Below are 17,129 nucleotides of genomic sequence, written 5' to 3' on the forward strand. Positions count from 1 at the left end.
ATTGTTATTGTTGTTATTATTATTTTAATAAATTGTTTTGCCTCTGTCACAGTGTATTCTTAACCTGAATTAGCACTGTTCATATAGGCAACACCAATAGGTGTCATGTAACACAAAATAAACCTATGTTTTCTTCATGATACAGGGCATAATCTTAGTTTCGTTTTTATTTTGTTACCATTAGACATCACTGGGTTTTAATTTGAGGTATGAAAACCTGACGATGCCACATATTGAAACACAAATTCATATAACATATTAATTAGCCTGTCATTTTCTTCATTTTCTAAGTCAATAAAGGTTATGTTAAATGAATAAATGTAGTGTAAATGTTGTAATGAAACCAACTGTACCGTTCAAAAGTACTGTTTGTTGTTGTATTTTTCAAAACTTGAAACTTGTGTGTGTGTGTGTCAGGTGGATTTTTTTAATGTTTTTGAAATAAGTCTCTTGCACTGCTCCCCCAGCCTGCATTTATTTGATTAAAATATAGTAGCCTAGGCTATAAACTACAGTATTGTGATGTATTATTACCATTTTAAATAACAGTTTCTATTTGGACATATATTAAAAAAAAAATTAAAAAAAAACTTTTTTTTTCTTTTTTTTTTTCTGATTTCTAATTGTAATAACGATCTCATAGCTTTATTTCTGCAATTGTAAATGCAGTGAAAATATATTATTGGCACTTCTGTGTATGCACTGCAAAGATGTATTTTCCTTGAATGATTTAATTTGACTGGTGTTACCGTCCCAGGACGTATGCATTTGCGTTTTCTAATGGGTAAGTGTCATTGATTGATTTATTGAGTGTGTGTGCGCGCGCAGCCAATGGACCCAACGGCCTGCTGGGAGTTGTAGTTTTGTTGTACGTTGTATTTATACCACAGAAAGGACCTGTCTTTCACTTCGATGGTAACTAAAAAAAAATTCAAGCTGCGATTTTTCACGATGGATATCCTCGCGCGATCGAGTGTAGATTGTGTTAAACACAACAAGAACCAAAAATTCTGCGTTTATTCCTTAAAACAGTCGGTATTTCCCATATTGCTTCTCCTTTGCAGCTGCCATTGGCGCACGTCACGATTATAAGCGCCTGCTATTGGCGTAGGCAATGTTTACAGCACGATTATCAAGTATGTGGTGCGAACGCAACGGAACAGTCAGATTTACCATAAATGAACATGGTGAGTAACATTTTATAAACAATATTGTCAATATTGTTTGTTTTCCCTCTATTTTGCTGACGAGAATTTCAAAATAAAGCCCTACCAGAGTCTCAATGCAACAACAGACAGTGATTGAACCGTGAATTTTGTGAACCATTACATAATCCTATATAGGCTAATTATAAATTCAATTGTTATTATACTTTACAATATTACTGTTTGTTGTTGTATTTTTCAAAACTTGAAATTCGTGTGTGTGTGTCAGGTGGATTTTTTTAATGTTTTTGAAATAAGTCTCTTGCGCTGCTCCCCCAGCCTGCATTTATTTGATTAAAATATAGTAGCCTAGGCTATAAACTACAGTATTGTGATATATTATTACCATTTTAAATAACAGTTTCTATTTGGACATATATTAAAAGGTTTTTTTTTTTTTTTTTTTTTTTTGTCCAATTTCTTGTGCTCCTCCCTGTCCTAATCTAGGTGATGGGACCTACCAGCTGTTCCTCATCAATGGCAAGAGGATCCAGTATTTAAGCAGAGCCGGGGGGGAGAGAGAGAGAGAGAGAGACTGGGACTGGGACTGGGACTGGGACTGGGACTGGGACTGGGACTGGGACTGGGACTGGGACTGGGAGAGGTTTCTTCTCCCAAGAGCCTGAGGCCCCGTTTACACGATGGGAAAACGCAGATATTTCCCTGCGTTTTGGCCTGTCATTTACACGAAAACGCAGTTTTTATCCCAGAGAACGATTATTTCTAAAAACTCCGGCCAAAGTGGAGATTTCTGAAAACGCCGGTCATGTGTTGCCGTGTCAACTGGGAGAAACGGGGTTTTAGGTTCTCAAACGTCACATTATGCGCCAGAAAATGCTTACGTCATGTGAGCGCCCTATGTTCAGAGTTTGTTCCATACTGTCTATGAGTTTGTTTGGCTACTATTTGATCATGGATGCTGTTAAAGTGGTACTCATTTTTACTTTTGTGAAAACGCTTTTGGCCTGTTTGCATTTGCTTCGCTGTCTGTCCACACGAACGAACCTCGCGCCATGTCTATTGTTTTGAAAGGAACAGGAAGTCGCTCGTGCTATTCGTCGTTACTGTTGTTTAATACCGATTAAAATATAGTAGCCTAGGCTATAAACTACAGTATTGTGATGTATTATTACCATTTTAAATAACAGTTTCTATTTGGACATATATAAAAAATAAAAAAAAATTTTTTTTTTTTTTTTTTTTTGGATTTCTAATTGTAATAACGATCTCATAGCTTTATTTCTGCAATTGTAAATGCAATGAAAATATATTATTGGCACTTCTGTGTATGCACTGCAAAGATGTATTTTCCTTGAATGATTTAATTTGACTGGTGTTACCGTCCCAGGACGTATGCATTTGCGTTTTCTAATGGGTAAGTGTCATTCATTGATTTATTGAGTGTGTGTGCGCGCGCACACGGATTGGTGCAGCAAATCTGACAGATAATGAACAACAAGATCATGGAGGCATTCAAGATACTGTACAGTGCACTGTTTTATTTCTATTATCTTTCTAATTGTTCATGGAATACCACTAGGATTATACATAAAAGTTATTATAATTAATTCCTCGTGGTTAGAGTAATATTTCAATTTCACTTCTTCAAAATTTTGCTGTTGTTGATCCTCTCTTGGTTTAAGTTGTTCTTATATTATCATAAACCCTTTAACTGATTGTTTTGTCAAGTACTTTTTACTTTACTATATTTTCTTTTAGTGAAGTGACGTAAAAGTTTAAGTAAAACAAATGTGTGTGTTTGAATACAATTTTTTCAAATGTTTTCAGTCAGGACTACTTTGGGTAAACAAAAATATGTTATTTAATATCTATTCATTGCATTATGTAATTGGTTAACACACATAACTATAACTGTTAGTGGTTTGTTACATAGTTAATCCTTGTCATGTTTACCAACGTGAACAGTGCCAAAGATGGTACCCAATGTAAGCTGCATTGGACTATCACCAGACAAGCTACCTGAAAAAGATACCCAATGGTTGTGCTCACTGTGTACCTTAAACAGTGGAACATCATTAAAGAATATCTGCTGAAACTTCTGCTTTATTGTCCTTGTTGCAATATGGATTACCATTGTATATCTGCATTTTGGGACTTACAGTTAAAGACCCATGGACCAGATATGATTTATTAAGACCAGGAGTTAGAAGTGCACTCAATTTAAGACAAGAGTCAGAATTATAATAAATTAAAGGAAATTTTACTGAAGAATGTTTGCAGTTTATTATCAGGCAGAAGTCAAGAATCAGAACCAGTGATCAAAAGTAGGTTCTGATTGGCTAATAAATAATCACACATTTTCTACACATAGATAGACTGAAGCATATCTCCATCAATTATGCGGCTGACATTCGGACCCTGAATTTAGGCACGTCGTGACCTTCCACACTTGTAGTGATTGTAATGAATAGTAATTGGACCAATTTTTGAGTCTCCAGTCTAGGACCAACTCTATAGCGCCACCACCAGTTCAAAAATTCAACATTAAAAGGATTATAGCTTTTGAACCCTTTGATCTAGATGTGAATGTAAATAGATGTAAAATGACACTTAGTACACCTGATTCCACTCATTATGGTGATCACAATCAATATCTTACATTAAGACTCTGTACTTTTCAAAATGGCCACTACTGTAATGGGCAGTGTTCAATTTTTTTGTGCTACTCCTCATTCAAATTTTGTTCAATTTTTACAAAAATTGGCTCAGATGATCTTTGGACCAAGCCACACAGAAGTGACTGAACAGATTTTTTTATTTTTGCTATCGTTCCTGATATACTTTTCTCCAAATTCGACCTGTATTTGTTGCCTTATGGTAGTTAGCTTAGCATGCTAATTGGTTAGCATGCTAACCTGATGCCATTCTTTCTAATGTGGCTCTTCAGCTATAAGGCTAACCATAAACTACATTAGCATTAAGATAACTTAACTTGCTAACTTAACTAATCTGGTTAACATGCCTTTGTGTGCTCATTCTTACACTTAAGCCTCTCCTCGGCAGCTTGGTAAGACAGCGTCAACTGAGTGGCGCAAGCTGCTAAACCACGTGCCATGAGCCCTGAACCATTCCAGTTGTGGGTTTGAATCCTGTGTGGCACATTCCCAGACCGCAAGAGGTATTGTGGTGTAAAAGTTGCTTCTGTTCCAGACATGGTGTCTATATGTGAGCGAACTCGATAAATACAACATGCAGCGAATTTATACAAAAAATTATTCATTTTGAATTGCTTCTCACTTGAACTACTGGACCTTCTTCATCTTGCTAAAAACGCAACTTCCCAGTGGCGCAATGATATGAGTGACAGGTATCTGACCCAGAGATAATGGGTTTGAGCCCCGTGTGGGATGATTTAAAAAAAATTGTGTGTAATGTTGTGTCATGTCGATTCCTTTATTATTCAACGTTGTACTAATCTTTCTTCCTCTTGGATTAATGTATGTCTTGTTCATTATATGTTCATTCTCATCTGAACTTCTGTTCATTTTGAGTTTATTTTCACCTATACTTCTAAACCAGCTCTTTTTTCTTCAATTTCTGCTGTTTTTACTATTCCTGCTCTTGCTGCTGCTTCAGCTTGGCCCCGTATCGCTGCTTGCAGCTATATTTCCACTTGTTCCTTAACATGTAACCAAAATACTAACACACACAGACACAGTTTCTTCAAGATTGGATTTGGTGAGGAGGAGAGTCTTCTCAAAACATTAAGATAACATGTTCTTTCTCTCAAGGAGTGGATACTTTAAATCTAACTGTAAAGTAAAGACTTTAACTAAGAAATGGTCTCTCAACTATAGGTTTCAATGACTCCTGAGACCATTGCTATCAGGGTAGCCTGGAAAAGCAGATGGATGTAGTGACACCTGTTAAAGAAGTCCATATTTCATCTCTGGAAGCCGGGCTAAATGAGCAAACACTGTTACTGCATTCCTGGCATGGGCCAGACCCTTATGTTACACCTCAGATATCAAATACAGACATTTAAAGGATACATGAAATAACATTTTCGATAATCACACTGATAATTTCTTTAACAAAGTAAAATCTCATAAGCCTAGAGAATTCATTCAACTCATTTGATATATAGAAGGAAAACTATTGATTAATACCTTGATTATAATCACTCATTAGATATACATTGAAGCAGCAGTGTGTTCCAGAATCCACTTCTTCAGGACTTCATAACAAAAACTTAACTTGAATAATTACAATAAGGGTGTTGCTTATTTATAACATTGAAAATATTATTAACCTAAAATATCTGCTTTTTTTAATCAATGAAAGAATTGTGTTGTACAAGGAACAGCAGTTCTAATACATACTTTTACCTAATACATTTATCAAAGTTAATTGAGTAGAGTGATCACTGGGAACATACTATAACCTTTGGAACATGAAAAAAGGAGAAATTACAGTAACTTTTTAATAATAATATGTTTGTACTATACTTACAGTAAGGTATTGGCAGTATTTAACATGTAGTAAGTCAGTCTGATCACTAGGGAAGCACTATGCCTTTGGAACATGAAAAAATACTTTAGGGGAATTACTGTAATTTTTTCTTAAACTTATTTGTTTATTGTACGTACAGTAAAGGAGTTATTGTCAAAATTCCACCTGTAGTAAGTCAGTGTGGTCACTAGGAAAGCACTACAGCCTTTGGAACAGGAAAAAATACTTTAGGGGAATTACTGTAATTTTTTCTTAAACATATTTGTTTATTGTACATACAGTAAAGGAGTTATTGTCAAAATTCCACCTGTAGTAAGTCAGTCTGATCACTAGGGAAGCACTACAGCCTTTGGAACATGAAAAAATACTTTAGGGGAATTACTGTAATTTTTTCTTAAACTTATTTGTTTATTGTACGTACAGTAAAGGAGATATTGTCAAAATTCCACCTGTAGTAAGTCAGTCTGATCACTAGGAAAGCACTACAGCCTTTGGAACAGGAAAAAATACTTTAGGGGAATTACTGTAATTTTTTCTTAAACATATTTGTTTATTGTACATACAGTAAAGGAGTTATTGTCAAAATTCCACCTGTAGTAAGTCAGTCTGATCACTAGGGAAGCACTACAGCCTTTGGAACATGAAAAAATACTTTAGGGGAATTACTGTAATTTTTTCTTAAACTTATTTGTTTATTGTACGTACAGTAAAGGAGATATTGTCAAAATTCCACCTGTAGTAAGTCAGTCTGATCACTAGGAAAGCACTACAGCCTTTGCAACAGGAAAAAATACTTTAGGGGAATTACTGTATTTTTTTCTTAAACATATTTGTTTATTGTACGTACAGTAAAGGAGTTATTGTCAAAATTCCACCTGTAGTAAGTCAGTCTGATCACTAGGGAAGCACTATGCCTTTGGAACATGAAAAAATACTTTAGGTGAATTGCTGTAATTTTTTTTAATTAATATTTGTATACTGAACGTACAGTAAGGGAGGTATTGTCAAAATTTCACATGTAGTAAGTCAGTCTGGTCAGTAGGACCATACTACAACCTTTGGAACATGAAAAAAATCCCTTTGCTGAATTACTGTAACTTTTACATAAAACATATTTGCTACGTATTACACATACGTACTCTGTACAGTAGCCTACAAAAAAGTAAAAATATGCAGCAAATATCAAACCTGAAACTATTTCTATCCTGGTTGGCAACTTTATTTTTTTATTTTTTTACTTGATTATGTTCATGGTGCTGTCCACGTATGTGGTCCTGAAGGTCCTAAATTATCAAGTCTGCAACTTGGGTAAAGTTGATTTTATATTCGCATATTCGCGGAGTTCCGCGTTCAATATCTCGTGAGCTGAATATTGTTACTACACAAATAACATTGTTTTAATATTTAAATCTTCTTCTTAAAACGAGCTTTCCTTCGGGTTTGCACTTTGCAGATGGTCCCTTCTTAGCAGCCTGCGCATAGAGATCAATGTATTTTGTCCAGTGCGAGGGAAAGATCGTTTTGAGGAAAATTATGTTGTAGCTTCTGGTGTTTAATCTGTAGTTATATGTGATAGGTGTTTTGTGTAGCAACAACGTTTAGTTCACGAGTTATTGAACGCGGAAGTCCGCGAATGTGCGAATATGCGAATATAAAACCAACTTTACCTAAGTGTCTCTGTCTCTCTCTCTCTCTCTCTCTCTCTCTCTCTCTCTCTCTCTCTGGCTCTGCTTAAATACTGGATCCTCTCTCTCTCTCTCTCTCTCTCTCTCTCTCTCTCTCTCTCTCTCTCTCTCTCTCTCTCTCTCTCTCTCTGCTTAAATACTGGATCCTCTCTCTCTCTCTCTCTCTCTCTCTCTCTCCCCCGGCTCTGCTTAAATACTGGATCCTCTTGCCATTGATGAGGAACAGCTGGTAGGTCCCATCACCTAGATTAGGACAGGGAGGAGCACAAGAAATTGGACAAAAAAAAACAAACAAAAAACCTTTTAATATATGTCCAAATAGAAACTGTTATTTAAAATGGTAATAATATATCACAATACTGTAGTTTATAGCCTAGGCTACTATATTTTAATCAAATAAATGCAGGCTGGGGGAGCAGCGCAAGAGACTTATTTCAAAAACATTAAAAAAATCCACCTGACACACACACACAAGTTTCAAGTTTTGAAAAATACAACAACAAACAGTAATATTGTAAAGTATAATAACAATTGAATTTATAATTAGCCTATATAGGATTATGTAATGGTTCACAAAATTCACGGTTCAATCACTGTCTGTTGTTGCATTGAGACTCTGGTAGGGCTTTATTTTGAAATTCTCGTCAGCAAAATAGAGGGAAAACAAACAATATTGACAATATTGTTTATAAAATGTTACTCACCATGTTCATTTATGGTAAATCTGACTGTTCCGTTGCGTTCGCACCACATACTTGATAATCGTGCTGTAAACATTGCCTACGCCAATAGCAGGCGCTTATAATCGTGACGTGCGCCAATGGCAGCTGCAAAGGAGAAGCAATATGGGAAATACCGACTGTTTTAAGGAATAAACGCAGAATTTTTGGTTCTTGTCGTGTTTAACACAATCTACACTCAATCGCGCGAGGATATCCATCGTGAAAAATCGCAGCTTGAATTTTTTTTTAGTTACCATCGAAGTGAAAGACAGGTCCTTTCTGTGGTATAAATACAACGTACAACAAAACTACAACTCCCAGCAGGCCGTTGGGTCCATTGGCTGCGCGCGCACACACACTCAATAAATCAATGAATGACACTTACCCATTAGAAAACGCAAATGCATACGTCCTGGGACGGTAACACCAGTCAAATTAAATCATTCAAGGAAAATACATCTTTGCAGTGCATACACAGAAGTGCCAATAATATATTTTCACTGCATTTACAATTGCAGAAATAAAGCTATGAGATCGTTATTACAATTAGAAATCAGAAAAAAAAAAATGTATTTAAATTTTTTATATATGTCCAAATAGAAACTGTTATTTAAAATGGTAATAATACATCACAATACTGTAGTTTATAGCCTAGGCTACTATATTTTAATCAAATAAATGCAGGCTGGGGGAGCAGTGCAAGAGACTTATTTCAAAAACATTAAAAAAATCCACCTGACACACACACACACACACACACAAGTTTCAAGTTTTGAAAAATACAACAACAAACAGTACTTTTGAACGGTACAGTTGGTTTCATTACAACATTTACACTACATTTATTCATTTAACATAACCTTTATTGACTTAGAAAATGAAGAAAATGACAGGCTAATTAATATGTTATATGAATTTGTGTTTCAATATGTGGCATCGTCAGGTTTTCATACCTCAAATTAAAACCCAGTGATGTCTAATGGTAACAAAATAAAAACGAAACTAAGATTATGCCCTGTATCATGAAGAAAACATAGGTTTATTTTGTGTTACATGACACCTATTGGTGTTGCCTATATGAACAGTGCTAATTCAGGTTAAGAATACACTTTGACAGAGGCAAAACAATTTATTAAAATAATAATAACAACAATGATTATGACGACGCATGCAAAACAGAGAGAAAAGACTCAATTCTATTCGAATAATTACACAATACCACTGTTACGTTCCCAATTCATTTTCTAGGGGCAAAAGGGAAAGTAGCTTTAAAGCAAAAATGAACAGCGACAAAGAAAAGTTAACCTATCTGAGTCCCAGCACACAATACACAAAGTAAGATTTCCAATACATTTATTTACAATAAGTGATAAATACAGTGCAAAAAGAATCCTAAACAAACAGCTCCAAAAGAAAAAGAAATGAAGCCTGTTCTTCAGGAGCAGGTAAAGCCAAAACAAACAAAAGATCTCACTACCCGGTAGAAGGAACACCTACAACAATCAACACAAATAAACAACAGAACTCTTACCTTACTTTCTAACTAACAAAAAACAGGAGAAAATGAGAAAAGAAAAATGGCATGAATAATGTCTAAGCACTAGTAGTTGTGTTCACTTGCAGTGCATTAGCAATCTTCCCACTGTGAAGTTGTACATGCTGGTATTCAGGATGATGCGAGTCGCTGATGCAGAGGTCTCCGTCAGGAACTCTGAGGTGTGGCCTCGAGATGAGGCTCTGGTTGAGCTGGCCAAATCCAGCTATAGATAGATTTACGATGACGTCACATTTCTCCCGCAACTCCTTACGGCGCCATCTTGTGTGTCAAGTGGGTCAAAGCATTTGTGTTACGGAGCATTATAATATCCTGAATCGGCATTATTCTGAACATGAAAATCATACGATTATTCTCCGTTTGGCTGGAGTTAATGTTCAGTGCTGCTCTTGTGAACATTTAGAGGTTTTGTGCTCTGGAGATGTGACACTTTATCTAATAATTTCCAAGATGGGCTAGCTAAACGCGCTAGCTCTCATCGGCTGTCAAATCGCTGTAACGTTACCCAGGTGGCTACTATCGACACAGCCCTTGAGAGGTGTTGGCTGGGCAGAAGCACACTCTGACGATTGTCCACCTTCATCACTTTCTCTGTGGCCACATCAGCTGGTCGAGCCAGAGGCAGAGGCAGAGGCTACACCTGGAGCACATCGCTCCGTGCCTCTGCTCTCCATCTCTCTCCTACACTAAATTAGTTCGGAGCGTTGTGTTGTTGTTTTTTTACCCAGATGGTGTTGTCTTGACACTGAGTCTAAATGTACCGTATAATAAGGGCTGTGCAGATATCAGCCGCCTGGCTACAGCGATGTGAACCGTCAATGCAGGGCTCCAGACTAACTTTTCCATGAGGGAGAGAGAGCAAGACAGCGCTTAGTTTGGAGACGGTGAAGTCTTGTTTACACTTTCGCCTGGCTCCGAAGAGAGAGGGTGCGCGCGCGACCGGCTCTCTCTCTCTCTCTCTGCTCGTTCTTTCAGTTAAACATGCGCCCAGTTCATCTACATTACTCACCGATCAAATAAGACTTTGGCGGGCGCTAAAACAAGTTCAATGCAGGAGAATTCATGCGTGAATTTAACTGAGTAGTACATGACCATGCACTCGCACAAATGCGACCACATACAATTTTAACTCGCACATTCTAACAAAATAATTGTATGCTTCCAGAGACTTTCTTCCTCTTAATTCGTCACGCACTAACGGTGTGGATGAGATACTTGGCAATGTCCATTTCCTGAATATCGGGGTACGCCGCAGGATTAGCCTACATAACCAGTCCTCTTTCGACATTGTGTAAGGATCCTTTCCATCGATATAACTCAATTTCTCATCATATCTTGCCTTGCAAACATCGTCTAATGTGTCCCTGTAAATAACCTTCACCTTGTCGCCAGGTTTGGAGGAATTTGTCATCGTTATCTCAACACAAAAGAGTCAAAAATACTTTATATTAACTGGCTTGCTATTAATGTAGCACAGTGAATGAGCCGTGTCTCCCAGTGGCTTACTGACAGTTTTGACACACAACATGGCGGCGCGCCGCAGAGGATAATGGGTAATTCGAGAAACGGAAACCCATCTATTGAGCTGTGGAGGTACACAACATCATGCATCATGTTACCTTATTATTCCCTAATTGATCTGTCTTCAACTTCCTACTCTTGCAAGTGTACCAAGTGGATATACATTTCTGAACTTTTTATACTTTACATTCATTGGTACATTTCAAATATTGGTCACACTTTAGAATAAGGCCCTATTAGTTAATGTCAATGCATACATAGGCCTATGAATCTTTGTTACAGAAAATAAAATACAACAGTTCCACAACGAGGCAAGGCAGCGAATGATCCATCTGTTGTATTCTTCATTTCACAGGAAACGAAGGACACTTTTGGAGGCTGCATGTGAAGGAGGCTTAGAATTGGATCAGCCTTCGTCGTGCCACGGTGACTCAATCGGATGCAGCCTCTGAATTGGGAAGCAGCAATGGATCCTTCATGGCCTTACCTTCCCCAGAATTCATTGCGCACAATTGACGACAGGATTTCTTTGAGAGAAATTGCCGAATTACACTTTTAAATGCAAGTAATGCTTTTTTAAACAAACAAACAAAACATTATTTTGGCTAAAGACAATTTCAAAAGAAAGTATGCAATAAAGCATCAGTTGTATAAAAAAAGTATAATGATTAAATTACACTTAATTTTACACTATTGGTTCTTTTCGGTCTCTATCCTCTGTGAGTTCATGGAGTAATGGAGTGTTTGAGAATAGGTTTGTTAAATACATGGACAGAGGATAGGTTTAGAATACTTAGATATAATGAATTATGTTTTCCTTCAAGAAACCTATATAAATAGAAAATATTATAGGGTAGACTGTGTACAGTTGAGACACCTTAAATAACTTGCGCGCGCAGCATGCACAAGTTGTGATTTTTGCTGTGCACATGCGTATTAGTGTCCTCTTTTATCCTGCAAAATCTGAAGACTGGACGCGTCTCCGATCAGAAGATATCTGCAAAAGTTTTTTTTCTAAGGTAAGGCTTGCATCGTTTTTTGCGCACTCAACTATGAATAACCTATTATCTGTTAAACGTAACTGGTACCATTACAAACGTTATTCTGTGCCCAAAAAATACGCATATTTCATGGTATTGAGTCATGCAAGCTCAATGCAAAATCTAGAGAAATGTGCGAAGTGGCCAGCGGGGGATAGTTGAGACACCGTACCCCAATAGAGTTATATTACAAAACACGCTGTTTATTTGTTCAGTGTTATGATAACAGGTTAAACGTCATAATTGGCCAGCATAGGACGCAATTAAAAATACAATTTCATATTTATTATATTTAAACTGTAATACAGTTACTGTATATTATTAATGAATATATTTTTCTAACATGCATGTTAAAGATAACCTAGCAAGTTGTCAAATAGACAAGGTGGTAAAATGATATCTGTTTGTTAAATATCTTGTTCATGTTTTATACATTTTAACGGTGCTAATTTACATCAAATTAATGAATTTAGAAAGGATGAACAAACAGATATATTGCCCAATTGTTATTTTCTTCATTTCCCTCATTAGAAATGGGTGTCTCAACTGTACCATAGTACTGTCTCAACTGTCCCGTACATTGGTACAGTTGAGACAGAGTTGACACAAAAAGCACCTTATTTTTATTCGCTAATTGTGGAAAATATAAACTACTTATGGGTATTATTGATTGATAATATATTTGATTGATAATATATTAGTCTACAAGCTAATGTAATGTCATGTGGCATTTCATGTGAAAATTCAATTCTTTTCAGTATGTATTTTTGTGTGAAAAATCTAAACTCAAAAAGTGTCTCAACTGTACACAGTCTACCCTAATGAATGGGATGTGGTGGGAGAACAATTTGCTTTTAGTCATGGAACAAACAACAGTGCCCGTTTTATTTTATTTGTTGAAGAAATATAAAAAGGTCTTTATTGCTAACAGAGTTTGGGGTAAACATGTAGGTCCTATTTGAAACTATACACACACACACACAAATTGTGTATAGAAGAAGACTGGAGCTAAAAAAGAAAGGATCCTCATGGTCAATGTTGTGAGGTCTATATAGTTAAGTTTATTTAGTGAATGTGAAGAAGATGATGAGTGTAGAAGTGGTTTAGAGTTGCCTATTAAATAAGAAGAAAGTAGTGCTACATAGATTCTATTTAAGTGAGATGTGGAATAATAGGCTAATGAACGCTTAAATGTTTTATTACTGACTGATAAAGACAGGCAGAGCCGCCTTAACCTAATGTTAGGCCCCGGGGCTGAGAGGTTTTGTAGGCCCCCCATCCCCTCAATTTAAAGAGTCTCATTTAAAAAAAGTGTAATAGCCTATCTAGGTAATCTACATCACAAAATGCATTAGTTTCTTTCGAGACCTACAACAGTGATTTTTTTAAATATTGTTTTTCATTTTAATATTGTTATTAACATATCACTGAGCACATAAACACAAGACACTTTATTAAACAACCACACACAGCAACTAAATTTCAACTTTATGCAAATGAGAAGCGATTTTCGCGAGCGACGACCAATAGGAAAGAAGCCTTTCAGTGGAGCTCAGCTCCCGTCACCGTCTCGAGTGAAATTGCATGTGAATCGGCAAGACCGAAGAGTTCAAGGGCGATTTCACTGTTTTATATGATTTGACTGTAACTAACCACAAACATGGATATAATAAAATGATGCATGGAAAAGAAACTGTCGACAGTCTCAGTGAGTTTAATTCATACATTTATAGTTCGAGTGTTGTAGTTTTATGATGCAAGTTTAGCACTGCTGCAGTTCATTTTACAGTGCATTATGTTGACTATTAGGGACAAGAAAATGTATTAGCCTATTTGTCAAATTCGGATGACGTTTTAGTAATTGATGACAGTATGAGTGAGTTTAATTTGTAGATTGATCGATCGTTAATCTAGTAAATGATTTAATCCCTGAACACTGCTGTGTGTAATATAAAAACACTCTCCCAACAGCATACTGTTTCTTTTGAGCCTAATTCCTAGTCAAATTAAAATGATATAGTTGTATAATATCACTTGTGGTGGTGTTTTGTATAGATGTGGCCAGACGAGCAGTCTCATTCGCGCCGCGGGACCTCTAGACGCGCGTAAACGCGTCTTTACAACACTGAAATCACTCGCGCCATACGCTCTATTCGCGTTTGGTGTGAACGCACCTTAACAATAACATTAGAGCGACAGCACTACCAACGCCCACAAGCGACTAGCGACATACAGCGACAAAATCTGACAAGTTAAAACAAAATGACATTTTCAGCTCATCATGAACCTGAACATGGGAGGCCCCTGAACTTGGGAGGCCCCTGGGCTTCAGCCCAGGTAAGCCCGTGCATTAAGGCGGCCTTGACACCTGATCTGCACGCCTGTCTCGCACACCCGCTTTCACTACACAGCGCACACCGCCCTCTACTGGCGAACACAGGTATGAATAATCTGCTGTGGCTCCTACAAATGCATTAATCCGTGTAATAATAAATATGTTTGTTTTGAGTTTATCAGCACACAAAACTGACTGGAGTTATTAACTGTAAACCTTACTGGTGATTAAACTCAAGTCATTTGCCAATAAGGGCAACCATTATACACTAACTTACTAACTAAGAGTGAAACTTCTCGCCATATTAGACATTCTCTGCTATAATGTTGGTTAGTAAGTTAGTATATGTTATATGTTAGGTCAGCATATCTTCAGAAGGCCACCTTCAAAGTTCTACCACTGGACCATTAAGATACGTTAGTTAAGTAGGCGGATCTATTTATGTATTCGGACAAATTCTAGAGCTGACTTTATGTACAGGACTCGTTGCACAGTTGATTTTTTTTCCCTTTGAAATAAATAGCAAAAAGTCATAGCTGAGACTATGTGCATGATTATGCTGTATTTATTCTACTTAATAAAAACGTATTGCAGCGAGATTATGCGTGCAATAGAACTAGAACAGCTACGTCCGTGTGACTGTTATTCATGCGCAATTGAGCATCCACATCAAAGAGCAGGGCCTCGCATTTCAAGTTCACACAGGGCCTCGCACCCCACCTGCGACGGCGCTGATTTCAAATACATAAATATTGACAATTTGTAGGCTGGCCTTTATGTATTTACTTATTAGGGTGGGGGTGCTGCTTTTGTATAAGAAACAAAATCAAGTCTATGAAACTCGTCAAAACTCTGCGAATCACAACAAGCGAATCGGTGGGTTTTGACATTGTTGATGCTTTCAATCGAGTTGCGTGTCCTCCTGGATGAACTTTCACCGATGATCCTTCAGTGACAAGCACTAAAACACTGTAACGAGATGAATAATTGTGATTTCATGACCAAATGTTTTGATGGAAATCACTTGACTTCACTGTTAACCCTTGCTGTAAAAAAAGGCCAAATTCTGACAATATCATACCATTTTCCATTAAAACAGTAATATACCATAGAAAATAAAACTAGCCTACAGGAATATACTGTGAATTAACAGCGCTCAAAATCGACACTCAGAGGCTGTTTTCCCAATCACACCCTATACCCTCATTCACTATTCCCTACATTAGTTCACCAATATAGTCCACTTGACATAGTGAATGAAAAGAAGAGAGTGAATTGAGACACTGATGAACACCTGATTAGCAGAATCACTGAAGGACAGAGAAACAAGAACAGAAAAAAGAAAAAACACAAGAACTACAACTGACTTCCAGTAACACTGAGTGTGAAACCAGTTTACAAACCAGTTTACGATTATTTATTTCATACATGTACAAAAGTTATTGTTGAGAATTAACAGAGATTTAGTTAATAATAAAATTTGTTGTCACCATGATGGAGATCAGTATTTGCTTTAGTTGGTCTCTTGTCCCTTGACTTCTTATCTTTCATCTCTCTCTGACTGCTGTAACAGTGAGTTTATAAAACACATTTGATATGGCAAGAAAAAGTCAAGAGGAAGATGATCAGTTGATTGTGTTCTTTTGTGATGATGTCACAATCATCTTGAACTATCTGATTTTCAGATTTTACCTGGATATATTAATTGAAATTATAGTCATATTTAGCATAAATCTGTGTATCTACAAATTGAAATCAATATTTCTATAATCAGGTCTTCTGAAAAATAACAATCATATAGTGCATTCAATTTTATTGTACTCCTGCTTGGTTCAGACACACACAGATATCAACAATCAGCACAGGAATCTCAACAATGGTGAAAAGTTTCATGTCGCAATGCATGCTGGGTTCCAGGATAATATAAAACTCCCAGCATGCACTGCTGCATGAATAATAATGAAAAAAAAAAATATTGCCACCACTGTTGAGATTGATGTGCTAAATTGTGATATCTCTGTGTTTCTAAAACATAGTGTAGCTCTGTTTTTTTTGGTTTATGCATGATGAGTTAAAAAAAACGAGTCATAGTAATTTATTGCTGTAGTTTCACAGTAGTGCTAATGTAACACTTTTGATCGAGGATAAAACTCTGAATGAATAAGAATTAATTCCTTAGTGAATGAACAGGCAATATGATGATTTTGTCATCATAAGCATTACAACAGAAATCATTCATAAACTGTGTGCGCACAAGTGTGACTTGCAAAAACACAGCTCAAGTAGCAGAAGAAAGACAATTGTTTTAGCATCAGCATCCCAACTAAAGCAAGCACTGATCTCTATAATGGTAACTTCAAACAAACATTTTCAATAACAATTTCTGTATGACAGAAATAAAGTCATACTGGTTAATAATAAGTGTAATAATGTGTAATGGCTGGAAGTCAGTCGTAGTTATTGTGTTTCTCTATTTTCTGTTCTTGTGTTTCTCTTTTCTTCAGTGAGTCTGCTTGTTAACAGCAGGTGTTCATCACTAATGCTCAACAATCACTTACATATTCACTTAATTATCTCACTGTAACACTGCGTC

The 17,129-nt window shown here is 36.6% G+C and overlaps 1 long non-coding RNA gene across 1 annotated transcript in view; it reads right to left on the bottom strand.

Moving 5' to 3' along the window:
• Positions 1-4,283: 4,283 nt before the first annotated feature.
• LOC309510201 overlaps positions 4,284-17,129 on the bottom strand; it is a 150,894-nt gene continuing 138,048 nt past the window's right edge. Inside the window, exon 3 of the long non-coding RNA XR_014210259.1 lies at positions 4,284-7,363. This is a non-coding gene — a long non-coding RNA (uncharacterized lncRNA). The remainder of the gene's footprint in view (positions 7,364-17,129) is intronic.

This window comes from Leuciscus leuciscus (genome assembly GCF_965113295.1).
Source record: "Leuciscus leuciscus genome assembly, contig: SUPER_11_unloc_4, whole genome shotgun sequence".
Lineage (NCBI taxonomy): Eukaryota > Metazoa > Chordata > Actinopteri > Cypriniformes > Leuciscidae > Leuciscus > Leuciscus leuciscus.